At 44.2% G+C, this 21,658-nt stretch overlaps 1 long non-coding RNA gene across 3 annotated transcripts in view; it reads left to right on the top strand.

Moving 5' to 3' along the window:
* The window catches only part of LOC311603956, a 29,274-nt gene extending 7,828 nt beyond the window's left edge, over positions 1-21,446 (top strand). For 2 of the 3 annotated variants that reach the window (XR_014781343.1, XR_014781344.1), the window contains 5 exons: positions 10,204-10,419; positions 14,056-14,245; positions 16,090-16,183; positions 20,267-20,317; positions 21,019-21,446. This is a non-coding gene — a long non-coding RNA (uncharacterized lncRNA). Of the gene's footprint in view, positions 1-10,203; positions 10,420-14,055; positions 14,246-16,089; positions 16,184-20,266; positions 20,318-20,453; positions 20,563-21,018 lie in introns of all 3 variants that reach the window. The other variant, XR_014781345.1, reaches the window with a different exon arrangement.
* Positions 21,447-21,658: the final 212 nt, after the last annotated feature.

Here is a 21,658-nt window from a genome sequence, read left to right as displayed (position 1 = left end):
ATCTCCAGAGACTGAAGATGGTGGGACAAGCAGACTGCGCAGCTGTGGAGAGGGAGAGCCAGCGCCACATAGACATCGCACGCCGCTGCGGCTCGAATCTCACCACCAACAATACACCTTGGATCATTGATTTGGGATTCTTTTAATTAATAGAAACTATAACTTTTATGAAATTACTTTATACCCCCCTGAATGATTTATCTCACACTTTTAAAAGTGTAGATTTATGATTGATCCACCAATATTTTCATGTGCCAGGAATTGAAACAAAAAGGTAAAGTTTGTGTCTTTCCCAGCCACCCTCTCACTCAGCTCTCATTCCCTCTAATGTGCAGAGATAAATACTTCAGTTTGTGTATTTCCCATATTTCTTCAACTACTAACACTTCTTGCATGTATTTTCTCTTCTCTTCCTACATGAGAAGTGGCAGGTTGCATCCGCTTATCTACTGCTTTTCCCTCTAGCATCGTAACTAGGAGATTTCTCTATCCGTTCAGACAGAGCTTCCTCATACTTTTCAGCAGCTGTATAGTATACAGGATGTGCCATGGTTTATTTAACCACTCCCCATTGATGAACATTTGGATAGTGTCCAGGCTTTTCTGTTTAATACAAGCACTTCTGCAATAAATAACCTGGCATGTATATAAGCAAGAATAGTCTCCAGATACATTCCCAGAAGTCTACTAGGCTGTAATAAACTTTAATAAAAAAAAAAAAGTCTGAAAGAATGTTCTAAGATGGCATGACGCGATTACCAAATTAGAACCTCAGCTTTCCAAGGATTAACTTTGACGGTCCATTAAGAGTACTTCCTCATTCTTGGCCTGTAAATGATATCTTTGTATTTTTTTTCCCAATAAGGAAATTTAAAAACATTTAAGCTACCTTTCCTGTAACAAACAGTAGTTGGAATGATGCTTTCAACAAAGAAAATGAACCTGAGTGAAAACGAGGTTCTGAGTGTGCCTTGGTGAAGAGCTTGTTAGCTTTAGAGTGTCTACAGTCTCTTGAAATGAAGTGCCACATAAGGATGCTAGGCTTGGAACTGACGTCTTGTAAAACGAATCCTGACCCCAACAGTATTAGCATCACCCTTGCCCGGGGCACATAGCCTTGGGTGGTTTTTTATTACCAGTGCTTCACATTCCTCATAGCCAAGACTATCTTTTCCTGATGAAATGTCACACGTCAATACTTACCGTTGGCTTCCTCCACCTGCCAAAGCTTGGATGCTAACTTCAGGCTATATTCAGAATCCCTTCTTACATGAACAATAACATTTGATGAAGTTGTTTGTCTTCCTGGTCTCCGAGTATCTGTAGAGAGCATCACCCTACCACTGCCCTTGTTTTATTTGGGGGACCGTGACCCTTTATTCTCAGCCTTGAGACCAGTGATGTTCCAACCCCAGCCCCCATCTCCTTGGAGCAAGACTGAAGCACATGGCCTAAAAGACACATTATATACTATTCCCTCTGCTACGGTGGGCAATTTAGGCATTCTAAAATGAGTACCCATTACAATTGGGTAATTTGGACACATGCAGGGAAAGCCAGCCTAAGAATGGAACTCATACCAAAGATACCTAATTAAACATGCTTAAAAATAGAACCAATACTAAAGATGGCAAATTTCAAAGTGCATAAATAGGATCGGGTAGGTGCAGGTATATTGACCTTGGATCAAGCTTCACTGGAATCAGATACTCTCCAGTATTCATATTTGGTCGTATTGGCTACTTTTCTGTTGCTGCAATAAAGCACCACAAACAAGGCAGTTTATAGACAGAAGACTTTATTTGGGATTACAGTTCCAGAGGGTTAGAGTCCACCATGATGGGATAGCATGGAAAACAGCAGCAGGCACAAGATGCTGAGAGCTAAAATCCTTTACTGCAAGCATGGAGCAGAGAGAGCAAACTGGAAACCAAGTGAAGTTTTTAATCTTAAAGCCCTCTGCCAATGACATACTACAGTGGGCCAACAAATTTACTCTTATTTTACTCTGTGTGTGTGTGTGTGTGTGTGTGTGTGCGTGTGTGTGTGTGTCAGAGAGAGAGAGAGAGAGAGAGAGAGAGAGAGAGAGAGAGAGAGAGAGAGAGAGCGCAGATGTCTACCCCTCCCTTGTTTTGTTGTTGTTGAGATAGGGCCTCTCACCGGACTCTTAGCTCACTGGCTGGCTAGACTGACTGAACATCAGGCCCTGGGATCTGCTTGTCTCTGCCCCCAGCACTGGGATTACAGATGTGTACCACTATGCCCAGCTTTTAGGTGGGCAGTGGGGACCCAAGTCAGCCTCACGTTTCTGTGGCAGGCGCTTCGCTGACTGAGGCACCTTCTCAGCCCCAAGTTTACCCATAGGACTAGGCTGCCTTGGCTAGTGCACTTTTCTCTTTGACAATCAAATAGTTTTTAGTTAATCTAACATTTTCAAACAATTAGGTGAACCAAACTCATGTTGTTGCCTTTGTTTGACTAATGATTCCCCCCCACTTAATTCCCAGAATCCTCTATTCTTGGTCAGAGTAATGGTTCCACTGGGCCATGCCAAGGACTGACCCCAAACCAGAGTTCTCTTTCTCTTCCCCTGGGTCTACACCCAGCTCAGTGGTAAAGCTAAACAGCAAAGGGAAGATACACTAACCGCAGGGAATTTCACCTGTTGACTCGAGGCGTCAGCTCTAGTTCACCCACAGGAGTGAAGGAGACTGTTGGCCTCCACTCCTGGCTCAAGCTGATGGCCATCTGGGCTGATTCAAAGTCCCCATGGGAAGATTACTTGGAGGTGACAGGTTTGTTTCAGTTGCAGAGAGCTGTGCAACATGGAACCAAATTGAGCCTGTCTTATTAGGCCATTTGTACTAGAAAAGTTAGCATGTGCACTGGGCGGAGTGAGGGCTGGTTAATAGTATTCTTCTTTTCCTGATTGTATGTGTATATGTATGTATGTATGTATGTATGTATGTATGTATGTATCTATGTATGCATGCATGCATGCATGGGCACATAAATGTAGGAATCCATGGATGCTAGAAGAGGGCATTGTATCCCCAGAACTAGGGTCACAGGCAGTTGTGAGTTTGGTGCTGGGAACCAAGCTCAGGTCCTCTGCAAGAGCATCAAGTGCTCTTAATCACTAAGTCATCTCTCTAGACCCGTAATAGTCTTAATACCAAAAGGTTAGTCTAAATTAGGTAGTGTTAAAAGTTTACCTTTTGAATTTACTCTTAATATTTTTCAATCCATAAGATAACGTTGTTTGAAATATATGGAGTGTCTAAAACACAAGTTAAAATATCTTCTAGAATTAAAATTATTTAGATGTATTTCATTTAACTCCGCATAGATGAATGTTTTGCTTACATGTGTGCATGTGTATATGTGTACCATGTGTGTGCCTGGTGCTCATGGAAGTCAGAAGAAGATATCAAATCCCCTGGAACTGGAGTTATGCCTGGTTGCAAACCACCATGTGGGTGCTGGGCATCCAGCTGCAGTCCTCTACAAGAGCAGCAAGGGCTCTTAATTACTGAGCCACCTCCGCATCCACTCGTCTGCAAAGTTTTGTCTCAAGAAATACATAGCTCAATCTGACTTGGAACTCTGTATATAGCCTAGTTGGTTCTGTTATAGCCTTCATAGTGTTAAGATTACAGGTATGTGCCACCAAGCCTGCGTTTTTGCCTCTGTTAGAGTGAATTTTTCAAAAGTAAAACATGTATAGTTTCTGTTTGAAAATTTTCTGGGCATATTGGTGCATGCCTTTAATTGCAGCACTTGGAAGGCAGAAGCAGGCAGATCTCTGCAAGTTCAAGGCCAGCTTTGTCTACATAGTAAGTTCCACCATAGCTATATGGTGAGACCCTATTTTGAATAAAGCAAGTAAGCAAGCCTAGATGGAAGGAAGGAAGGAAGGAAGGAAGGGAAAGGAATGAGTGAATTTATTTCTAACTAGAGTCCTATTCTGTAAATGTCTTAAAGTATTAAGCTATAAATGACCAGTCTTAGGACAAAATTATTCTCTAGAAAATTATCTTTAAAATGTAGGGTCAGGCCAGGCAGTGGTGGCGCACGCCTTTAATCCCAGCACTCGGGAGCCAGAGGCAGGTGGATCTCTGTGAGTGTGAGGCCAGCCTGGTCTACAAAGCAAGTCCAGGACAGTCAAGGCTACACAGAGGAAAAAAAAAAACTGTAGGCTCAGAACATTAATTGGATCATTTCAAACCTACTGTACTACTAATCCAATGGATAGGCTGTGGTATGAAATATCTTTTGTTTCATTGTTTCCACTTCAAAAAAAATTCAACATATGAAATGCTTAACTCGTTCTACATTGTTTTTGTGAATACATGGTACACAAACAAAAGAGTGACAAATGGCAGCTATATTTAAAAAGAAAAAAAAAACCACCTAATGCTTACGCTTGTGCAACCAGGGAGTTGGATGGCTCTGGAAAAGGGATGCTTTATACAGGCAGAACACCTTAGCAGGACAGAGCTGCCAACGTGGGCAAGCCATAGACACAGCTCATTGGCCTGACCTGGCCTTCTGCAAGGAAATTCACTGAGGTCAGTTCAGGTCCCCTCGGGTTTTAGAGAGTCTACGGCCACCCAGATGGATCACGTAGCTTCCTGAGCTCTTCTGAGTTTATCCTGTTTCTCTAGACTGGTACTTAAAGTTAAAGGCTGAAATTCTTTTACTTAGGTCTGCAAAACACCCTAACAACTGTAATTAATTTCATAACATTAAATTCATTGGCCATGTGCTTTGTGGGGAATAAACATGTGTTCTGCAAAAGGGCTTGGCTATACAGAATTTCAATGCTTCAAATGATGTAATTTTCTATAATATTTAGTGTGCCATTTTTAGTTAAGTGTTTGGATAATAGGAGACTTCGAAGAAAAAGCTAAAGAGAGGCTGATTTGCCTGGTAGTACTTCTGTTCTTTTGTTCTTTTAGAATCTAAAATTAGCCAACATCTGCCGTGTCAACAAGGACTCCATATGGCATTCAAGTTCGTCCTTTTCCTAAATAATGCATCTGAGGCAATGTAATCGGCAATGACGGGTGGAATACCGTGTACTGTGTAGCACTTCAGAGCCGAAAAATGGTTTAACAGATGTCAGGAGGCAAGAGGTTTGGGCTTTTATGCCCACTGACCAAATGAGAGAACAGAAGTCCACAGTGCCAAAGAGGCATGACCAGTGTCACCAACCTGGAAAGGAACCGTGTCGGAATAAAGGCAGGGTCACCTGATTGCTCAGAAGTGTCCTCTCTACCGCTTTACCAGGGTCAAGTTATCAACAGCCCGTGCTGAGGTAGAACATTTTCACAAGAGTAGACTCCACAGATAACTGCCAGAAAAAAAATTGAAAAGGAAAACTCTTTACCAGAAACTAAATAACAAGCAGTCACGATTAAACCTCATCTGGTCAACTGAAATTAGGAAGTCAATTCCATGGACGTTTTGTCTAGTTACTCCTCCAACCTTCTCCTTTTACCTTTAAAACAGAGGCTTTCCCCAACATGCGTGCCTTCCTGGGGAGCTGTCCCTCTTCCATCTGTAGTAGTCATATCTAGGACATGCAGGATCTTTGCTGTAAGAACCTCTGCAAATGAAGACTTCCGTTTTCTCAGCAAGTCTGGCCTGTGTACCTGAGGTCTGAGACACTTGGTTTCCATTCACACATCTGCAGCACATTTGCACCCTAACAATCTTGAGGTTGGAACACAGGCAAAGATTTAGAGGGGCTCTTGTGTTTAAAGCATGAATAATGTTATTCCCAGTCTTACTTTATAGAAATTTCTGCCTATGTCATGTAGCTGGTTCTACATTAAAATGCAGCAGGATTCATCCCCTTCCATTTTCTTGGACATTTGAGGTTTTAAAAGGTTTGACTCTTGGGCCTTCTACAAGCAGGACAGTGTGTCTGCAGCATCTGAAAGGTGCTGGCATCCTTCAACATTGACAGGCGGATATATTTCCAACAGGTGTAAACACAGGACAACATTGGCAAAGAAGTCACCAGCAAGAATTTTAATCGGGATTTGGCCCAGCCACGGCTGGTTCTGTGGCTGCCTCACAATGTGCAACTTTAGGAAATATCTTCCACCAAGTGGAAAGTTGGCAAGAAGCAGCATTCGATATTATTGACAGCAGAGCCACCCGAGCTTACTTAAAGCTTAGAGAGAGAACCTTTTCCATTAGTTGTTTGGATGTACTCAAGGAGCCGCAAACAGAAAAGCAGTGTTTAATCCTGACACTGTCCAAACACTGTTGAGACTTTAGTAGGCTACCCAGTGTCTGTCAGAGATTTGTGGAAGGAAACTAAGCATCATTGAAAATGTCACCTGACCTAAACAGAAAGTCCTCTCCATACCTGGCCGTGGGAGCTATAGAAAGGGACACTAGAGAAAGGAATGGAAGTGGGCTGGCGTGGAGAACGCCACACAGGTAGAAGGAGATGAGGGGAGGTGGAGAGCGGAAGTAGGAAAGCCTTGAGAAAGGAGCTTGCAGTGGAGAAGGCAATGGACCGTGTGAGGAAGGGGCCATGGGAGACAAAGGCCGTGGCCATGCCATAGCAATCAGTGGAGACGAGGCAGAAGCAACTACACAGGGAACGGAGATACCCAAGGCACTGCCACGACCCACACTCTGGCCGTCTTCACTCCTGCTGGATCCCAGTTGGCGTTTTGTGTTGGGTTCCGGTTTGGGTTCCATCACGGCCTCCAGGAAAGCCTGTGTCCACGGGCTCCATTGTTTAATGTAGGTCCCAGTCACCCACTGAGCCGTGCAGATCCGGGAGCTGGCCACCGTGAGTCAGCAGTGGACTTCGGCACTAAGGAGTCTTACCTGGAGCCACAGGCATTCGTTCCCACTCGTGACCCCGGGTCTCTGTGTAGTGTGGCCTCTTGGCTAGTCTGCTGCTGCTAATGGGATAGATGACAAGGTGCTGGAAGGACTCCCACAGCTCCCATAATAAGCCAACTCCTTTCTGCCGGACCGTGGGGCTTGGGGTTGTTACGTCAAACCACGTTAGCCGACAGCAGTTTTGTCTCTCTGAGTAGTAAAGCGCAACGGTAGGTCCTGTTCTCTCAGATCCGTGTAAGATGAGAGAGAACGAGCATGTGTCAGACCATGTCTAGAAGATACAAAATGGCCAGGAAGCAAGGGCGTTCCCACACTGGCCAAGCAGACCCGTCATTCGCTCATTGATGCTGTGGTAATTCTCAGCACTTCTCTACCGTCCTTGCTCAGATGCAACCAAGCGGCTATTCTTGGAGACTGTGGGACAAAGACATGACCTTGCCAGCTGGGTGATTCTGAGAAAAACCAAAGATTCACCTACACATGAATAGTTCACTAACCTGCCTTTCCTCAGACAGACAGTCCACAGGAACAACTGGGTCCCGCAAAGGCCATCCTTGGTGGCGTCTGTGGAGGATGACTATGTCTCTGAGATTTTCTCCTTGAACCTAAGGGTGGCCTTTTAGGTTCCCGGCACTCTCAGGAATCTGCCTTCTTCTGTATGAGACTATGGAGAGCAGGGAGAACAAATCATAGCGTGATTTATCCCTGAATCCATGTAAGGCCTGCTGGACAATGCCACAGAATGATGCAATTTTGACAGCCTCACATAAGTCATCCTTGAGTAGATCCACGATGCTTAAAGGAGGCTTCCTGCCTGGCAGGGAGGTGCAGTAGGTGGAGGCCCTGGCTGCCAAGCCTAGCAGTATGAGTTAGACCTCCATACAGTAGGAGGAGAAGAGAGCCGACCCCTGAAACTTGTCCTTTAATCTCCACATGCATGCCAAGGTGCATGCAAGTGCTCAGGTGCACATGTGCGCCTGCACACACACACACACACACACACACACACACACACACACACACACAACACACACACATGTGCATACTTGTGTTTGTACCCACACACATCCATGCATACATACACACACGACACACTCTAAATAAGTGCAATTATATCCTTTTTCTTTTTAGGTCAAGTTCTCACCATGTAGCTCTGGCTAGCCTGGAATTCCCTACATAGACCAGGTTAGACTTAAACTCATAGAAATCTGCCTGCCTCTGCCTCCCAAGTGCTGGAATCAAAGGCATGCACCCCCATGCCTGGCTAAAAAAATGCATTAAAAAAAAAAACCCTTCCAAATGTTTCCAGGACTCTGTGTCGGGTCTCTATGAGGCCCATGACTCAGTTAGCAAGACAGATTGAAACTGGAACCGAGACCAGGAACTGGAAGCGAAGGGTGTTGTGATCCAACACGGACAGCCAGCTCTGTAGCAACTAGCTGGGGGGCCTTTGGTTTTTACACCCCTGTCTCAGTTGCCTCAACCCTAAAATGAGAATGGTAATGCAAGTGGTTTCGTTTTAGGAATGACTCTGAAGAAAAACTTTTGGGACATATATATATATACACACACACACCTTGGGGATTCTGAGTCTTTGCTAGAATTCCTCTAGAAAGCAGCAGGGGGTAAACGCAAAGAGACTGTAGGTTGGGACTTGCTCATGTCATGGGACGACTCACCAAACGGTTCTTGTGTTTCCTGAGCCACCTAATCCCAGGGCTGGTAGCTTGTGGGTATAGCACTTGCCAAGCATGCACAAAGCCATGCGTCCAGCCCCCTCCCCTCACACCTACGGGACACCTAGCCCTTCCTAGAGCCCTAGCCGATGTCAGAGAAGCCATTTAAGGCAAGCATATGATAAGAAGCCCATGTCTTAGGTCCCCTTGTGCCCTGGAGCCACGTGTGTCTTTAAGGTTGCTGATATAAAACAAAGCATTAACATTTACATCTCCTGTGTGGTTACTCTACTGTTGCTGCTGCTGCTGTTTGACTGTGAGAGGTTTCAAGACTGCACTGCAGCTGGGAAGGGGCGGGTGCTTTGTGAGGTTCAGACTCTAGCACAGGGTTGGCCAGCTTCCTTATCTCAGAAGGCATTCATTTGACATCAGCTCTTTTTAATTTTTTTTGTAGAAGACATAAATAATTACCATGTTCTTCTGAGGCCATTTTCCTGCTGTTGCTTGCCTCTCTCCTTAAATATTTTAGGAGGAAATGTAATGTGCTGTTGGTTGTGTTGTCTTGTTTTTTTTCCTCTTTGTGATTCAGAAAGCCTGTACTCTTGATTCAGTCAAAATAGTCTTTGGGTCATTTTGTATTTCATTCCAAATAAGGAAATGCCAAACCTGGATAACAAGGTAAACTGTGCACAAAATCTTTCCTGCAAGGGTGTCATCTTTCCCACTGCGTCTGCATCACACTGGTTTTTTGAGGGGGGTGTCACCCTAATTAAAGGCCTCCAAAATATGGATTGCCTATAGTTTTCAATGAGCCACTAATCTGAAATATGTACAAAAATTAACAGAAAAATTCTTTTTCAAATAGAAACCACTAAAAATAATTACATGATTTATTTCTTAAAACAGAATTTATTCCTTTCTGCTTCATTCACTAAGAAATAAAAGAATGCCATGCAAAACTTTCAGAGAAGTAATTTGAACAAAAATATGTATTTCTAGCCAGAGACAGACAGACATGCATGTCTGCATACATGCCTACATACATACATGCATATATACATACATAAACATATGTGCATGCATGCATACATACATTCATACTGACAGGCAGACAGAAAGTGGGGTGGAGATTAAAGATGGAAGCAATATACGGACAAGTAGCAGCTTATCATGCAACCAAAAGGTTAATAATGAGGGAAAATTCTAAATAAAGATAAAGGAATGCAAACAAGAGGGAAAAACTGATGAGTACAGAAAAACAAGTATTTGTATAAAATAACATCAATGTCTAGAATGATTCTTAATGAAATTACTTTCAAATTAAAGGTTTTCAAGACAAATAAGGTGGAAAAAACTCAGGAAAAAGTTACAAGATTTTTTTCTTTTAAGTCCCTTTTCAACTGAGCTTTCTTTTGGCAAACTTAGGTCACTGGAAAGATGAAACAAAGCCAAGTGACACATTACATTCCATCATGGCTTTGCCGCATTTGCCCAAGTGAGAAAGAGGGCGCCCAAAGGCATTACCTTGTCCTGTGTGATCTGCTTCCAAGGGGGAATGATCGCCTAGTCGGCCATATTGGCTGCCTGTTGCTGGGTACTAAGCACTGCCAAACTTGAAGCTTAACACAGCGTTCGCCACCGGTCCTTCCTCCAGGTGCTCTTGGCTGGCTTCTCGGCTTCACACTGAGGCCCTCTCAAGATTGTAATTCCAGTATTTGCTGGAATGCCATGGCTATCCAAGACTCAGCCGGCTTGGGATCTGTGTCCTAGTGCATGCAGGCGTCAGTCCTCCACGGCGTGTTGGACCCAGCACCCCAGTTCCTTCCTGATTGCTGACCAGCCGCTGCCCCAGTTTCATGCCCTGTACCGTGTAAGTCTCTCTCTTCCTCCTACTACATTGCAGCTAGCTTCTCTTCAAACTTTGGGAGGGAAAGCCAAGACAGTGTGACTACAAATGCTTGGTCACATCTGTTTGTAATCTGATTTGGGAATTGACACCCCATCACCTTTTCAGTGTTTTACCTATTTAAATCAAGCCACTAGGACCAGCTCACACTCCGAAAGAGAGAGTATTCGAAGGGTGTAGACATGAGGAAGGAGAATTATTGCGAACCTTGTGCAGGGCTGCTACCACACCAACCTTCATTTTATCACATAGGCATAATAAGCTGCTATTTTAAAATAAAAAAAAATACCTGGAGAAAAACGCTTCAATAAATCGATGTGGTTCATACCTCTTATACCCTTCAGCAAACTCCCTTTTTACTTTATATGATCCAAATGCCACTGAGAAATCCAATCATCTTGCAGGCAAGCAAATGATACTCGGTAGAGGAAACACTTGGCAGGCAGTCAGCTCTCTGAGGACAGGACCTTCTCCGCCTTGTTCTCCGTGGTACCCCAGTGCCCACCTTGGAGGTGATAAAAAAAAAACTAGCCACTCAGCAGAGAGCTGGCAAATGAACGGCTCTGACTACGTTTAGTATAGCTGTACATCACATGCTGTGCCCTTGATGCCACACTCCTTTACAAAGTGAGCCGCGGGGATATCACCTGGAGAAGGGAGGACACTGTGAGAACTCGAGCTTTTCAAATGCAGCCCCAGCCTTGAAGTTACCAGCCTCGTAACAGCTCAGGGTTTCTAGTAAAAAGAGGTGACAACGCCATGTAACTGGACGATCTGGAGTCAACTAAAGACCGCGCAGCTGGGTGCCTTGCTGGCAGGTCCACGCCCTCCCTGGCCGTGGCCCACTTCTTTGGGATTCTGGTGTCTGCTGAAGACCAGCTGCGACATCCGGCCTCGGGTATTCATTCTGTCAGTTCTGTTCCTTCTGGAAACCCTGACTGATGGCGGCCATGTTCTCATAAAGGCAGGCTCATCTTTTCTCACTTAGTACATTTCACTTCCTGTGACCTGTCCCCCCACTCACTGAGATGCTGGTAAAGGACCCCTGATTTGGAAAACAAAAACAAAAACAAAAATGGAAAGCAAAGCAAAGCAAAACAAAACACAGTTGGCCTTTAAAAACAGACAAATAGACCCTTAAGAATATAAAAGCAGCTGGGTGGTGGCGGCGGCGGTGCACGCCTTTAATCCCAGCACCCAGGAGGCAGAGGCAGGCGGATTGCTGTGAGTTCAAGGCCAGCCTGGTCTACAGAGTGAGTCCAGGACAGCCAAGGCTACACAGAGAAACCCCAAAAAACAAACAAGCAAGCAAACAAACAACAGGAATATAAAAGCATAGAAAACTCTCACCCTTTGAGCCCCTCCCAGTCTTACTCCTTAAAGGGTAAGGTGTTTGACAGTTTCTTCTTTAGCCTTTCAAATATTTTCACATGGAGTGGTTCTCTTTTCCTTCTCGCATTTAGTATATAATAGTGTTGTATACTTGCTCCTTTTAGTTTTGATAATATGTTTGGGGGGTGGGGATGCAACTTAGTGGTAGAGCACTCAGCTTGGATACTTGAAGCCAGGAATAGTATGTCTGGGGAGCCGTACAGACATGTCTCAGTTTCCAAGGTGGACGTACTATGATTCCTTATCTCACAGACATTTGCTTCTGTGCCCTCTCAATTCCTGAGCACTTACAGTGTGGCAATGGACACACTCACCTTTGTGCATTTGAACAGGCTTATCTTATTTTTGTGATGTTTTATTGTTTTATGTGTATGGTGCTTTCACTGCATTTACGTGCGCACCATGTGTGCCCCTGGTGCCCACGGAGGCCAAAAGAGGACATAAGAGGTCCTAGGACTAGAGTTAGAGATGGTTGTGAGCCTCCATGTGGGTGCTGGGAATCAAACCCTGCTCCTCTGGAAGAGCAGCCAGGGCTCTTCAGCTCCTCAGTTTATTTTAAAGACATCCTTAGTCACAGATCTGCTGGGCTAAAGGACGTGTATATTTTAAAGCCTCTCTGTGAATGAAATGAAATGAAAATGTATAAAAACAAAGCAAACACAGGGTTTAATGGATTGTTCTGAGTCAAGAACCAACTTCTGCCGACTGCGTCAGAAGTGTTCTTTGTGGTTTCTGATGATCGTAACTGCCCCGAGGGCTTTGGAAACCACCTCCCTCTATTGATTTTGTTCAATTAACATTTCTAAAAAGGATAGTTTCTTTTTGCCAATTTTAAAGAACTTTGAGGGCGTTCAAATCTTGTTGTGCCTGCCCACAGTTTCCCCTCTGAACTTGCCCAAACAGTTGATCTGTGTTTGAGCTGCAGCCCCCTACAGTCTGAATCAGCCTGCACACTTGCTCCTGGTGTGGGTTAACATGCTCCTCCATCCTCTGCTGTTCCTGCATGTTGGCAGCTGGGTCAAAGGCTTGATGAGACTCAGGCTTGACTCCATGGCATTACCACAACGGTGCCACACCAAGAAGCCTGTGACGGCTGGCTGCCTCTTTGTGAGTTAAGCAGGTGTTGATGCTAACCACGAGGTCTATTAATTCACTGTGGGCTGTAGACTATTCTAATCAGTTATTTCTTCATTTACTTGCTGAAGGAGTTTGTTTAATCAGTGATGCAGGTCTGCCAGGAAAGGCAAAGCAAATGGCCAGCTCTTTCCCTGCAGTTACCGGCTAACAGGTAAGGAACTTTGTTTCCTTTCACCACTGCAAGGGAACTTGCTTTATTTATCTTGATCTTACACGTATGCATGCGATCACACACGTATTGGACAAATTTTGAGGTTTTTCAAACCACTTGCAGTCCGGTGCATCTCATGCTTGGCTTCTGAGAGCTTCTTCTGTTGGCACTTGGCTCTTTTGAGATGACTCAGCATTCTCGACAGCTTCCTCACGATCTAATATGGCCTGGTTTCAGGATTACCTTCGACACCTCATACCACAGACCTGGGATCTGCCGCTTACCCAACACTCCCTGCTTTCTTATGTGGGAAGTGGTAGGTCAAAACCTAAATTCAGACACAAAGTATGTAAATAACCATTTTTAAAGATCAAATAACTCAGCCAGGAGTGGTGGCACATGCGGTTAGTCCAGCACTCAAAAACAGAGGCAGCTGGATCTTTAGGCGTTCGAGGACAGCCTGGTCCATGGAGAAACCCTGTCTCAAAAAAGAAAACAAACAAACAAATAAATAAAAACACTTGTTAGTTCGTTCGGCTATTCTGATTCAAATGAAGAACTACTAGGTTTTCACAAAAGGCTCAGAATATTAGTGCTGTCATTTCTGCCATCAATCAGAACAGTAGGTGTCACACTCTGTCATTTGCTGCCTCTATTTGTCTTTATTTTCCAAAAGTAAGTTTTACTATATCTACGTTGTCAAAGTACACAGTGTATACGAAGCATGCTCCCTTTCATCCCTCACTTAACCGTAATTCTGCAAGTAGTTATCTACGAACTCTTCCCCGCTAGCCTTCCCGTAGCCACGTCTGACAAAGGAAGGCTGTCCGCTCCAAGGAGGCCCACACGAGGACTCGCGGGAACTCACGTGCCTGGAGCTCACATCGAGATAAGAGTCGTTGTCCTTTGTTGTCTGGCAGGTTTTCTTCATACAAAACTCTCAGTTCACACTTTTCTCAAGACCCTGAAGTTGGTTGGGCTGTTTATCACAGACATCGGAAACACCTGGAACTAAGCTAACAATTCCTTCCCTGGCCCTGAGGTTCAATCTCCACGAGCCTGTAAAGGTTCCCAGCCTGTGAACATGGCTCCGTTCAGCCTTCCAAGTCGGTGTGTATCCTAGACACATACTCAGTGTTCTCCGTAAACACAGGCCTCCCGTTTCCTATTTACAATGCCAACAACTGGACACGGGCTTTGTACATGCCACGTAAACACTAACACTGAGTTACATCCCCAGCCCCAAATACATACATGTTTTCATTTTAAAATTAAAAAAAATTTTTTTTGCCTGCATGTTCTGTGCACCATGTGCATGCCTGGTGCCCTTGGAGGCCAGAAGAGGGCGCCACACCATAGGACTGGGGCTACAATTGTGAGCTGCCACGTAGGTGCTGGGAGTTGAACCTGTGTCCTCTGAAGAACAGACAGTGCTTTTAACGACTGCACCCCTTCCCCAACATTTTTTTTTTGATTCAGTAAAGGTTCTTAAATATTTTTTAAAAAATACTCTGATCCCAGGAGTGATGGTTCATACTTATAATCTCAATGCGCTTGAGGCTGAGGTGGAACATTGTGGCTTGGGCTGCATAGTGAACTCCAGGCTGGAGTATGAGACCCTGGCTCAAGACAAACAAACAAACAAGCAACCTACTATGAAGAGCGAGAAAGGAGAGAGGGAGGGAAGGGGGGGTGCATTTGTGCTCTCTCTGAGGTTTTTGTTCTGTAGGGACTTCCATAGTTGTGTGTTAGATTTTCTCCTTTCATCCATAGTTGCTACTTTTTATTTTAAAAATTGACATCTTTTGAAACAGATTTTAAAACTTAATTATTATTCATGCTTACGTGTGAGCGTCTGCATGGGGGGTTGGGTGTGTGGAGGCCAGGAGAGGAGATCAGATCCCGCTAGAGCTGCAGCGCTGACACGGGTGCTGGGAATGGAGCTCGGGTCCTTGAGAAGACCAGCAAGTGCTCTCAGCCTCTAAGTTATCTTCCCAGCCCTCTTTTGAATTTCTGGGTGTTTTTTCCCCCTTACTTCAAATAGATTTTTAATTTTTAATTTTCTTTTACCTCATGTGTATTTAAAGTGTTAGTTGTATTTATTTGCTCTTGTGTTCCTTTTTAGTTTTATTTCCGAACTGAAGCTTTTCTTTAGTTCTTGAATTCTTTCCCAAGGTCTAACTCATCCTTTGTATGTTTTTAAAATTATAACGTATATCCCCCTTTCACGTGTGTGTGACTTCCCTGCGCTCTCACTTCCTTCTGGATGGTAAGGTCACTTCTGCTCTTGTTTGGGGACTTGACCCTATTCAGTGCCTCCATTCCCCTTTTATGAATACGCTTTTTGCACGACTTGGCCCAATCCTTTCCCACTGTTTGTTTCTACGCAAAACCTGTTTCCTTGAGTTTTTCTAGAAGACACGCTTTAGTTGAAAGGCTCAGCTCAGCAGTCAGAAACCCTGGCCTCAGGGGTCCCTGCCTCTGAGGTTTCCTGGCTCTCTGCCCCCACCACCCAGTTCAGCCCTAGCTCTACTTGCCCAGTGCGGAGGATGGCCTGTGCCTTAGTTACTGTTCCATTGCTGGGAAGAGACAGCATGACCAAAGCAACTTATGAAAGAAAGCATTTAGTTGGGGGCTTACTTACAGTTTAGTGGGTTAGTCCATTGAAGCAGACAGACAGACAGACAGAGAGACAGACAGAGAGAGAAACATAGAGAGACAGAGAGACAGAGACAGAGAGGAGAGAGCCTGGCATGGGCTTTGAAACCTTATAGTTGACCCTCAGTGGCACACATCTTCTAATAGGCCACACCTCCTAATCCTTCCTAAACAGTCCACCAACTGGAGACCAAATCTTCAAATATATAAGCCTATGAAAGCCATTCTCAATTTAAGCAGTATGCTGTATGTTGACATTTTATTTAAATTAATAAAGACTTCCTGCTTCTAAATAGCAAAGGGAAATCACTGAGCATTCCTGGGAGACATTCCATAACCTGTGCATTCTCCTTCTGAACCAAAGTCTGGCGACAAGTATCAAAGAGCGTGGTAAGCAATGGTGGTGGGCTTTGGCAAACTCCTTCGGGGCTGCCCTGTGACAACACAGCTGGGCAGGAGAGTATGCTGAGTTTTGGAGACCCAGGCAAGGGCAGATGGATATGAATCCTTCCATAAGCCATATTTGAAGCAGAAACTGTGGCTTGCTGTAGGCCAAGTTTGAATCCAAACGCATTGGAGGAGTTTCTTTGGGCATTTCTCAAACCACAGGTCACATGTCTGTGTTTCTTCAGATTACTTAAGAAATGGAATCACCTGGGAAGGCCAGTGTTTGTATTTATCCCTCTGTTTCAACAGGCTTCTCATTACAGTAAGGATCTTTTGACACATGTAGACTTCGCGTGTATGCAATGTGAATAATCCAAAGGCCTCTGAAACTAGCAGTTGACACAGAATCATCGTGGGATCTAGTACAGACATATAGGATAGAAAAACAAAGCAGTCTATATTTGACTTATTCTTCTAAACTAGGATGTGAATTAGGAGTAGTCATTGACAAATTACATATTTTAGAATATTAGAATCAACAGGCCTCATATGTTTGTGTCAACACCTGTTCTTGTGAGTTTAACTCACTGGATGTGATACATGAGCTGACCAAGACAAGTGTGAAGCATGGGCTGACCGTGTCCAGTGTGAAGCATGGGCTGACTGTGTCGAGTGTGAAGCATGGGCTGACCATGTCCAGTGTGAAGCATGGGCTGACTGTGTCGAGTGTGAAGCATGGGCTGACCGTGTCCAGTGTGAAGCATGGGCTGACTGTATTGAGTGTGAAACATTGGCTGACTATGTCGAGTGTGAAGCATGGGCTGACTGTATTGAGTGTGAAGCATTGGCTGACCATGTCGAGTGTGAAGCATGGCCAGACTGTGTCAAGTGTGAAGCATGGGCTGACCGTGTCAAGTGTGAAGCATGGCCAGACTGTGTCGAGTGTGAAGCATGGGCTGACTGTATTGAGTGTGAAGCATTGGCTGACCATGTCGAGTGTGAAGCATGGCCAGACTGTGTCAAGTGTGAAGCATGGGCTGACCGTGTCAAGTGTGAAGCATGGCCAGACTGTGTCGAGTGTGAAGCATGGGCTGACCGTGTCGAGTGTAAAGCATGGGCTGACTGTATCGAGTGTGAAGCATGGGCTGACCGTGTCGAGTGTGAAGCATGGGCTAACCAGGTTGAGTGTGAAGCATTGGCTGACTGTCTGGAGTGTGATACATGGGCTGACCATGTTAAGGTGTTAATCTCCATACAGCCCTATTGGCATCTGACCTATTACTAGGAGCCCTAAGGCAAAAAACTCAGGAGACATTTTCTTTTAAAAGTGCTAGGCCAATGATGATGCTCCAGACTAGATTAAAATGATATATAATTGATCAATTTAGCCTAAGACCAAAGGCCCCATTGAACACTCACTACTATGAGTTTTCTTTTCTATTAGTTTGCTTGTTTAAGTTCTTTCTTTCTTTTGGGGGGGGATTTGAGATAAGGTTTCACTGTGTAGCCATCACTGTCCTGGAACTCACACTGTTGACCAGACTGGCCTCAAACTCACAGAGATCTGTTTGTATCTGACTCCTGAGTGCTGGGACATGAGCCACTACCACCCAGCCTTATGTTTTGTTTTCTTAATGAAAATGCTATATTTTATAAGTATCCATTAAAGAGCAGTAGATAGTCATTTCTAGAATTCAATAACTTAATTAAACCTATACCATTGTAAATTTATAAGAATTTTACAGAATACTAGCCCACAGATCATCTAGATCATTAATAGTCCCCAAAGACTCCTAAAAACTATACACTCTGTCCTAGTCCTTCCAAGTCCACCATGTGATTCTCTCTATTCATTTAAAGTATCCATAAAGTTATCCAAGCTTCCAGCTGAAATGGAAGTTGTGGTTTCTTTGTAAACTCAGTTATGTTATGTAAGTATGTTTTGTTTTAATCCCAAGTGTAGGAGTTTAGTTTGGGCTTTAGTTTGTCCACAGCTGATAACTGCCTTGTGCAGGGCATGGTCTTCGCCGGGTAGTAATGGCCCACCTTGTGCAGCTCAGAGAGGGACGTGGTCTAGGACTCTGAGGAAGATAAATAGGAGAGCCTGGAGAGAGAAAGTGTGGCATGCGGTGGTGGTGTGTGGCATGTAGCAGTTTGGAGAGACCAGAGGCAGACAATATGGAGGTTTGCAGACAGACAACAGGTGACCAGAAACATTTCAACGCAGTGCCTTGGAGGAGACTGCTTGCTGCATTTGCTGTCGGCTGAGATTGATATCGCCCCCAAAAGAACCCAATTGACCCTAAACAGCCAAGAGAAAAAAAGGGGTCTGCACCCCCTCTTTCCACTAACATTCTTTCTCTCTTACCCAGGGTTAAGGGGTTGCTAAAAGGGAGGTAGAGGCTTCAGTACCCCAGATAAAATAGAGTTTAAAAAAACACATCAAAATCCACATATGAGACCTTTACATAAAGTATGGTCTACAGGATGGGAAATTTTCATGTAGTTATCAGAGTACAGAGCACTAGGTATTTATCTACATACACAAGGCACCATGGTAATCATATACAATAAATACTACAGGGCCTACCTTCAGAAAAATCAATTCTTATTAAATGAAAATCTTACAACTGGCATTGGTGATGTGTGAAATGTCACAAGCTGTATGTTTAGGTTCTTCACATGAGGACACTGTTAGCTGCTAAAATTTATTTAGCTTAAGGAGCCTTATTTGTTCTTTCATTGCTTAGCTATACTTTAGCTGGGCAGGAGGAGATATGTTCTCTTCGCTGCGTTTAAACATGTATGCTATGAAGGGGGAGGCGAGAGGATGTTAGCAGGCCGTCGAACACAACTGGGATCCAGGAAAGCAGCTGAACTGGGTTAGAGAGACATTGGCATCAGGGGTGTGAGGGGACTTTGTTGTTTACTGATTTGCAGGAAGAAGGGGACGGTGTCTTTTATTTTGCTGGTTTGTTTTTGTTTCAGGATGAGAGAGTGTGTAGTATACAGTAGAGCAAACCCAGGCGGGGAGGAGGCAGTGGGCACAGCTTTCTGAAAGGGGCGAGCCAGAGAGAGGGTTGTTCAGTATTATGTTTTGCTTTTGAAATGAGAGTCATTCTGTGGTACAGGGATATCTGGATAAAAACGCAGATTGATGACAAAAGGTTGTGAGATCCTGAGACCTGGAGATTGGTGTTAACACTGACGCGAAGACTAGGATCACAGTAGTCTATGTCAGTTGTGTTTATTGCCTGCTTTTCTAGCAACAAAATGTATCACTGGGTTCATAAAAATCTAGAAAAGGCCCGGAAATGCCTCAGAAATGACGTGGGAATGGAAGATTACTGTAGGAGGAAGCATGACGGATGAGCAAGTACACAGTCACAATCTTTGAACATACGACTTATTTACCGCACCATCAGGAGTGGCTTGCTGCATTAGCCAATGTGGAAACTGAAGGAGAGAGCCCTTGAACTTCGCAAGAAGTAATTTTAGAACATATAAAGACCTACTACTTTACTCTTAAGTTATAAGTGCAGCTTTGGAGTTATAAATACACCATACCGAGAAGTCTCAGAGGCAAACAAAATGCGCACTGTAGGGATGAGGTATACGCAGTGAGTGGCTCAGGAAATCAGAGCCGGTTAGCGCACGTCCACTCTGTCAAGCCGATGGACTGAAGGTCGCTTCCATCCTTCCACCAGATGCTTCTTCGTTTGTCTAGCAGAGTGCTCTTCTAATGAGCAATTTAAGATCGTAGACAGTGATGCCCAAGCACAGCACCTGATGGGAGGCTTTGGGGCTTAGTTTGGTTTGTTGGATCCTTTTTATTCTTTAGAGAAACACCATCTTCCAAATCCCGATCTTGATCTAACCTCCTAATACTTAAATTTGGATGAGCGAGGTATTTGAGGAATGCAAACAATTGTCATTAATAAGTAAGCAGATGAGATGCATTACTATAGCAACGTGCTGTTAATGTATGGAACATGAGACTGGGTTGAGACTTCTGGGTTCTATTGTGGTTTGTGCTATTGTCCAGAAAATTGACTTTCTTTCTTTCTTTCTTTCTTTCTCAAACAGACGCAGATAAACAAGGCTTGACCAATACATCTGTCTTCTTAGGCTGATAAGGTACTGCTTCAAAGTTAAATTTTTGGAAAAATATCTTTATTGTTTATTTAAAATTAGCTTGGTGGGCACAGGGGAATGAGGATGCGCTCAGAGCCTTCTCTGATGGTTTGAACAAACTGGCTCTGTCTCTGCACAGCCCAATGAAGCCTCTGCAGTTAGCCACACCTAGCCTTCTCTGAAAGCAGGTGATTGGCATTCCATGGGCACCTCAGATTCCTCGGCCACCACAAGCAACCACCTGGGAGGTACTGAGAATGCTTACCTGTCTCCATTTTATTAACTTTAGTCTGCAGGCTGATTTACTATAGAGTATACTGTATCAGTGCATAGTATCTTCACAGAAGGATAGCACAGTTACACACACATACACACACACACACACACACACACACAAACACACACACACACACACACACACACACACACACACACACACACACACACACACACACACCACTTAGCTCTTCAGCTAAAACTAAAGAAAAGTGAGAAAAATTAGTCTGTAAATTTGAGATCTTTTTAACTTAAACTATTTGCAGTGGCCACGGATGGCCAGTCACTGGGTTGGTGCTCCATGAGGGTACAGACGGTATTTTTGTAACCATGTCATCTAGCCCAGTGAGAGGAGGCAGCGCTTGTAAAAATGGCTAGAAGACTTCAAGGCTATAATACTGGCCAACTCTTTTATTATGCTCTTGCAGGCACTTTACAACCATCATATGTAATCTCACACCCGTCATGCGGACAGTCAACTCAAACGCATGAAGGGAGGAAGCACGCCTGGGAGAAGCCCCTCGTGTCATGGTGGTCAACAACACAGGCACTTCAGTGGCTCAAGCCCAACAGTTGTTCAAACCACTCTTTCTAACAGCGAAGTCCACATTGGATTAAGCTGTGCTATGTAAAATAGCCTGTGTTCAGCTGTGCTGGGCCTCCAGGGAAGCTAATTGTAGTGGCAGCGGCGTTGTTGTCAGTGTGGCTTGGGATAAATAATGCGCAGATCAGTTCTGGAGCTGTAAATTCGAGTTTCAGCATTGTGCAATTTTGAAGAAGCCATTCATTCCCCCACGTGGTTCACTTCCTGAATGAAAATATTAAGTTTCTATCATCTGCATGATTATAGGGAACATTAAAATACATGGAACACTTCTGTCTTCTTTGGGCTCACAGTTTACTTGGGAAGATAAAATTCACCTGCAAAACACTAATCTGCAAGGCAGAACACAGCGAAGTCACAGTTGCTCGTATATATATAAACTGTATCCTGAGCAAGATAAATGACTTCCTGCTGCAATAATCAGGAAGGCACTATAGAAGCCAGTTGAGCTCAGGATTAAAGGA

The sequence above is a fragment of the Acomys minous genome (genome assembly GCF_964271855.1).
Source record: "Acomys minous genome assembly, chromosome: 8".
Classification (NCBI taxonomy): Eukaryota; Metazoa; Chordata; class Mammalia; order Rodentia; family Muridae; genus Acomys; species Acomys minous.
Note: the sequence above shows the minus strand (reverse complement) of the source record. Positions and strands in the feature narration are given on the sequence as shown.